Source organism: Nerophis lumbriciformis, linkage group LG09 (genome assembly GCF_033978685.3).
Source record: "Nerophis lumbriciformis linkage group LG09, RoL_Nlum_v2.1, whole genome shotgun sequence".
NCBI classification, from domain to species: Eukaryota; Metazoa; Chordata; class Actinopteri; order Syngnathiformes; family Syngnathidae; genus Nerophis; species Nerophis lumbriciformis.
The window spans coordinates 33,125,119-33,132,750 of record NC_084556.2 but is presented as its reverse complement, the minus strand read 5'-3'; positions in this window follow the sequence as shown (position 1 = coordinate 33,132,750).

Below are 7,632 nucleotides of genomic sequence, written 5' to 3'. Positions count from 1 at the left end.
CCTGCCCCCATCGCCCCAACAGAACGCTAATGCCAAGCTTAACATTTTCAAATTTATTGAACATCAAGTAACATCAAGTTGTATACATTCAAACTCAATAACATAACATAAAATCAAGTTCAATAATAAATAAAATAACTGTGCAGCTGTGGTATAACTTGCATCAAGTTCAATAATAAATAAAATAACTAAGCATGACTGACACCAGGTCTATTGCAGCGGGGAGAATGAGCTGCTCAGCAATTGTGTGAGGTGTCATGTACTGTTTTGTCATGTCCGAGCCACTGTAGCATGTGTTCAGTGTGTGACGTCACGGGAGGGAGGGAGAGTTTGGACTCTCGAAGTTGTTAATAAACGGGAGCGATCCGAGGCATTGAGTTGAAACGTGTTGCCTGATTATTATTAAATTGAGACACCTAAATAAGCACATAGGTGAAACCGAGGACATAACATGTGTTTTTTTGCATTGTGCAATTCTGTATGCAACTCTATATGAAGCCATTTGAGCGTTACTGTTTACTGATGCAGCTTTTACCATGCGCTTCTCCTGTTGACGGTACTCTGTCAGTTTTCTTTGAAAGAAATCAAGTGGCTTATTGACGTGATTGGGGTGTGTGGTCTCGAGGTGTCTCTTTAATTTGTTGGGTCTCATGCTGTCTGCTGCTAGCGCTTTTAGACACAGAACACACAGGGGTCTCTCCTCTGCCTCCACCACCACTGCCGTGAGTCCAAGAGCATTAAGATACCCTTCATCATATTTTCTTTTCGGTTGTCTTTATGGTTGATTAGGCCCGTCAGATTTTTGTTTTTCTGCAGGCGCTGGCTCTGGCTCTGGCTCGACGACCTTTGAGGTGCCAGTCACAAATGTATCCATTTTGTGTAATTGTGGTCCACACATTAGCCTACTACCCATCCGCGCGAAAGTTTGATCCGCTTAGCCCCGCCCCCATTAGTTACTGTTGCTATGTCTGTCAAACTTTCGCTCCTACTGAAAAATTTAAAGCCTACAGGAAAAATAAGTAATTTACATTTATTTATATAGCGGATTCCACAGACAGAATCACAAAGTGATTTACAGTGTCTATAGAAAATGAAAGCATAGTAAAAAAAATAAATCTAAGTATATAATTTAAAAAAAAAAAATTAAAGTGAAATGTCCTCCCGTTCCTCGCGCCCCACCTGTCATGTCTCTATTCCCCACCAGTGGGGCGCGCCCCACACTTTGAGAAACGCTGATCTACGGTCCGTAATATCATCAAAGGGTTCAGAGAATCTGGAGAAATCACTGCACGTAAGCAGCTAAGCCTGTGACCTTCGATCCCTCAGGCTGTACTGCATCAACAAGCGACATCAGTGTGTAAAGGATATCACCACATGGGCTCAGGAAAACTTCAGAAACCCACTGTCAGTAACTACAGTTGGTCGTTACAACTGTAAGTGCAAGTTAAAACTCTCCTATGCAAGGTGAAAACCGTTTATCAACAACACCCAGAAACGCCGTCGGCTTCGCTGGGCCTGAGCTCATCTAAGATGGACTGATACAAAGTGGAAAAGTGTTCTGTGGTCTGACGAGTCCACATTTCAAATTGTTTTTGGAAACTGTGGACGTCGTGTCCTCCGGACCAAAGAGGAAAAGAACCATCCGGATTGTTATAGGCGCAAAGTGTCAAAGCCAGCATCTGTGATGGTATGGGGGTGTATTAGTGCCCAAGACATGGGTACCTTACACATCTGTGAAGGCGCCATTAATGCTGAAAGGTACATACAGGTTTTGGAGCAACATATGTTGCCATCCAAGCAACGTTACCATGGACGCCCCTGCTTATTTCAGCAAGACAATGCCAAGCCACGTGTTACATCAACGTGGCTTCATAGTAAAAGAGTGCGGGTACTAGACTGGCCTGCCTGTAGTCCAGACCTGTCTCCCATTGAAAATGTGTGGCGCATTATGAAGCCTAAAATACCACAACGAAGACCCCTGGACTGTTGAACAACTTAAGCTGTACATCAAGCAATAATGGGAAAGAATTCCACCTGAGAAGCTTAAAAAATGTGTCTCCTCAGTTCCCAAACATTTACTGAGTGTTGTTAAAAGGAAAGGCCATGTAACACAGTGGTGAACATGCCCTTTCCCAACTACTTTGGCACGTGTTGCAGCCATGAAATTCTAAGTTAATTATTATTTGCAAAAAAAAAATAAAGTTTACGAGTTTGAACATCAAATATCTTGTCTTTGTAGTGCATTCAATTGAATATGGGTTGAAAAGGATTTGCATATCATTGTATTCCGTTTACATTTACATCTAACACAATTTCCCAACTCAGATGGAAACGGGTTTGTATTTATATATTTATCCAAATAGGGCAATTAAAAATATATTTTCATGAGCAATGTGATGATAATCTCTTATTGTCTCTCATTTACAAACAAACATTACTGCTACATATCGCTCTCAACAGATCACACATTCTCCTAAAGAACTGGGGTAAATGTGTTTGAACATAGATGAACATTAATGATGGACAAACACTTTTTAAGCGTAAAACATACACAGAGAATGTCTGCAACTTGTGTACGACAGACCTGACAGCGGATAATAAGGAATCCTTTTTTGGTGTTTCTTTCTGTAATGTATTATTTACAATGAATTTAAACATTACAGTACTTTGACAATGAGCTCTGAGTATGTGCTTTTACTGCCATCTAGTGTCTACTGTCTAGTCTTAAGACTGCCGTATGAAATGAGTAAAACATCAATACAGCTTTTGTTTTCCAATTTGTAATGAAATCCTGTGCTTTTTGAAGTTCAAAGAAACACTCAAAACAGTGATAACACATTCATAAAATCACAAGTTGATTTAAAGGGTCCCTATCATACAAAACCAACTTTTGTTACCTTATGGTAGCTTCTTATGTGTATTTTGGATCTGCATAAGTCCCGAAAAATATAAATCAAACCGTGAAGCATTGCAGAGATATTTATAAAACAATCTTGCCTTCCTTCCTACCAAGTGTGAGGTCAGCAGATTATCCATACATGTTAGACATTTACCCAAACATCCTTGCGTGGCTCAGCCAATTTAAATGTATGTAAAATCTGCTGTGTTACATCATGCTGATGATGAAACCCAATGAAAGAAAATGCTGTTGTACAATACGAAGGTCCTGAGTAGTCTTGGGTTCAATCCCGGGCTCGGGATCTTTCTGTGTAGAGTTTGCATGTTCACCCCGTGACTGCGTGGGTTCCCTCCGGGTACTCCGGCTTCCTCCCACCTCCAAAGACATGCACCTGGGGATAGGTTGATTGGCAACACTTAATTGGCCCTAGTGTGTGGATGTGAGTGTGAATGTTGTCTGTCTATCTGTGTTGGCCCTGCGATGAGGTGGCGACTTGTCCAGGGTGTACCCCGCCTTCCGCCCGATTGTAGCTGAGATAGGCTCCAGCGCCCCCCGCGACCCCAAAGGGAATAAGCGGTAGAAAATGGATGGATGGATGTTTGCTTTAACCAGCACAACTCACAAGTTACTCATTTAAAATCAAAAGTGCCTTACTTTTAACTTTTATAATTTGTGGCAATGTGCCTTCATCTGTAGAAAAAGTTGCTTCGAATGTGTGCAAAGAATAGTCCTGCTTCAACCAAAAACTTTCACAAAAAGATGTATTTTCCCGAAAAAATAAGTTTAATGAGGTAGTCGGTGACCACTATTTATGGCAATGAAGGAGACAATGAAACGGTAAGTATTAACAGTTGGTTAAAAATGTGTGAATGATACGTTAGCATTGTTAGCTCGTGTTGCTGTGTCGCTAACTCAGCTTTCTAATGTAAGACATTAACGTCACCGTCCTGCGGCAAAATGAAGAATGATTTTCCGAAAAACTACGTTCAATGGCGCAGTCAGTGACTATTATTCATGGTAATGGAGGAGATGCTAAGTAATAACAGTAGGCTAGAAATGTGTGAATGATATGTTAGCATGAGTTGTTGTGTAGCTAACTTAGCTCTGTAATGTATGACATTAACATCAATTCGTCCCCCGCAAAATAAAGATTTGTTTTAGATTTTTTTTACTATTTTTATTTTCATCAGTGCCTACTGTGTTTGGCAATGGACCAGTTAGTAATATAATGCGTTTTTACGACGGCGATGTCGCTAGTAGCGGACAAACGCTCATAGCGTACCTTGAAGCCTTGAGCCTTTATTCAATGGCTGGCAGCAGTCATCGATGTCCAAATTGCACAATAAAAGCAAGAGAGTTAAAAACAACAAAACATTTCTACCCGGGCGGGGGAAAATGCGCACTCAGCGTGAGGCGGCGTTGTGAGAAGTTCATTTGCATCAAACAACTTCGCCTCTCAGGGAGGAACAAAATGGCTTAAAAGTAGGTCTGTAAAACAAAATGTATGACATTTTTTTTTACCAAAGAACCACCATGACATTTAATGTAGACCACAATGAATAAAGAAGAAAAAAAAAATCATGATATGATCCCTTTATTGTTATCGAAAAGACTAAGCTTAAAAACATTGCAACTTTTGCCCTAACTTTCTGGAAAAGCTGCCACAATTTCATGCATTTTAGGCCAGAACAATCACAAACAAAGCCCATGAAATCCTGCATGGACTGCATAATGAGCTAAACTGATACTATTAGAATATTTTCACTTGTTTTACTCCAGTTGTCTTCACATGAGGGTTCAGCAACCCAAAATGTTGAAAGAATATTTAAAAAATCCTTTTTTTTAAATCGTCTGGAGCCACAAAAAATTAAAAGCTTCATACACGTCTTATAATGAATGCAACACATGATGTGTCTCTATTAGCTATAAAAGCCTACTATCAAATTGACCGTGTGTCGCAGGCTGATGCAAATCTTTGTTGACAGAAATGTAATATTTATTGTACACATTTTTACAACATTGGAAAACCTTAATAAGATGGAGGCTTCTCAGAGGGTGACATAGTTCCTGGAAATGACTGGCTTAGATTGGCCAAAGGTATAAATGTGTGTGTCCAAGTTAAAGGAAACAGCAGGTTGTATTCTTCTAATTGTTTCATTACAATCTTGGCAAGCTAGGTAACGTTTGCTGTGGTCTGGAACAACATGGCACACAAACAACTATGAGAAATGCAGCCAATATTGCATACAGATAATATGTCATGAAACATGCAAATATAAATTAAATACACAGAGGAATTAAGTAAAGGAAATTAAATGAGCTCAAACATACCTACAAACGAGGGATAATGATGCAATATGTACATACAGCTAGCCTAAATAGCATGTTAGCATCTGTTAACTTGCAGTCATGTAGTGATCAAATATGCCTCCACTCAAGTCAATAACATCAACAAAGCTCATGTTTGTGCATTCACGCACAGCATACAACGTTTGGTGGACAAAATGAGACAAAGGAGTGGCAAAAAACACGTCTTTCTGTGGCAGCGTCGGAGAAAGTTGTACATGTAAACAAACTGCGGTGAGTTCAAGGACCGCTGATATTAGTAAGACAAAACGGCGCTCGCCAAATACTCTCATCAGTGAAGCATGTTTAGTACAAACAGTGGGATTTCTAACAATTAGGAAGGGTTGTGTCATGTTTGACATATTAAAACAAAAAATATATATTTTTCCCAGTCTTTTTCCATTTTCACACATTTTTGAAAAAGCTCCAGGGAGGCGCTAATAAGCCTCATGTGGCTCTAGAGCTGAGAGTTGATGACCCCCGGTTCACACAGGAACATGGACATCTTGAAATGTAGTGAAAACACATTGAAACAACATGATGAGAATGCACCCCCCGTAACCCCATAAGGGACAAGCGGTAGAAAATGGATGGTTAATACTGTATTTGTCATCCTGCTGAGACTTCTTTTAGGTACTGTAGATATCATGTTCAAACCATACTTGCCAACCCTCCCGGATTTTCCGGGAGACTCCTGAAATTCAGCGCCTCTCCCGAAAACCTCCCGGGACAAATTTTCTCCCGAAAATCTCCCGAAATTCAGGCGGAGCTGGAGGCCACGCCCCCTCCAGCTCCATGCGGACCTGAGTGACGTGTTGACAGCCTGTTCACACGTCCACTTTCTCACAATATAAACAGCTAATGATGGAGGGCGAGTTCTTGGTTTCTTATGTGGGTTTATTGTTAGGCAGTTTCATTAACGTCCTCCCAGCGCGGTAACAACACACAACAACAGCAGTCATGTTTTTGTCTACCTAAAGCAGTTCGTCTGCCGTAAACAGCAATGTTGTGACACTTTTAAACAGGACAATACTGCCATCTACTGTACATGCTTATGTGACCCACCCATAATGTGTCACATTTTTGTGTTGATTTATTTATTTTATTTTGTGGTTTGAATTCGTTTTTGGAGCTGTCATTACACATTTATCAGTATTCACATTGGTCAGTAGGGGGCAGTAGGGCATTTCTTCCCAATTGAATGCTATCACCTGCAGACCGGAAGTGTCTTGTCATTCTGATGAGCGCGACCAGTCTGTGAACAATTGAAACGTCCTGTGTGCTTTTTCCTCCTGTATAACAGGTTAGTTTTGGTGAATCAACTCACTGAATAATATCCATGTGATCTTTATAAGTTTAAGTACACATTCTGATGGTGGAGCCTAACTCTAAAGTGTTTGTGAGTTGTAGTTTGTATTTGTGAATGAATCCAGTGCACAGCTGCAGTAATCAATACAAAAAGGCGACGTGAGTGCGCAATGTTTATATAGGAACTTCTGATCCTAATTCAGACTCCCAAATTAGAGCTCCCGTTTTCTTATTGATTTTATAATGTATATTTGTATAATGAGTGTGTTCTGAAATAGTGACAGAGAATAGAACAAGGATGGACAATTCAACCCTTAACTCAACAATGAGTAGATGAGTGTTATGTGTGTGTGTGTGTATATGTGTAAATAAATGAACACTGAAATTCAAGTATTTCTTTTATTTATTAATATATATATATATATATATATATATATTGAGGAACCCCCCTCATGAAACAGGCCTGTAGAGATGAAATAGTCTTGTGATTTTTTTCCCCACACATACATATATATATATATATATATATATATATATATATATATATATATATATATATGTAATAAAATATATATATAGCTAGAATTCACTGAAAGTCAAGTATTTCTTATATATATATATATATCTTAACCACGCCCCCAGCAACGCCCCCCCTGCCCCACCCCCGACCACGCCCCCCACCCCCCACCTCCCGAAATCGGAGGTCTCAAGGTTGGCAAGTATGGTTCAAACACACTCTGCAGCTGACTAAGCCCCCACCTTCACACATAAAGGAATTGAACACGTACACTTAGGCTCATTTTATTTCATCAGTGCACTCAGACATAATTAGTGTGTTTTAACATGTTGAATAAGTGAGAATCAAACTGTCTAGATAATTATTTGTTGTTCTGCCCTGCATGTTATCTTGACAGGAAGTTGACAATTGTATTGCTCCAGTGTGCTTTATTTTGACAGCGTATGTGGAAGTGACAATGCATGATGGGAAACTAATCTTCTGTTTTGTCATGCCTCTGAACACGCAGTGAATGTCCGTCATGTCACGTGTCATGTTTTTGCCTTTATACACTTCAGAAAGC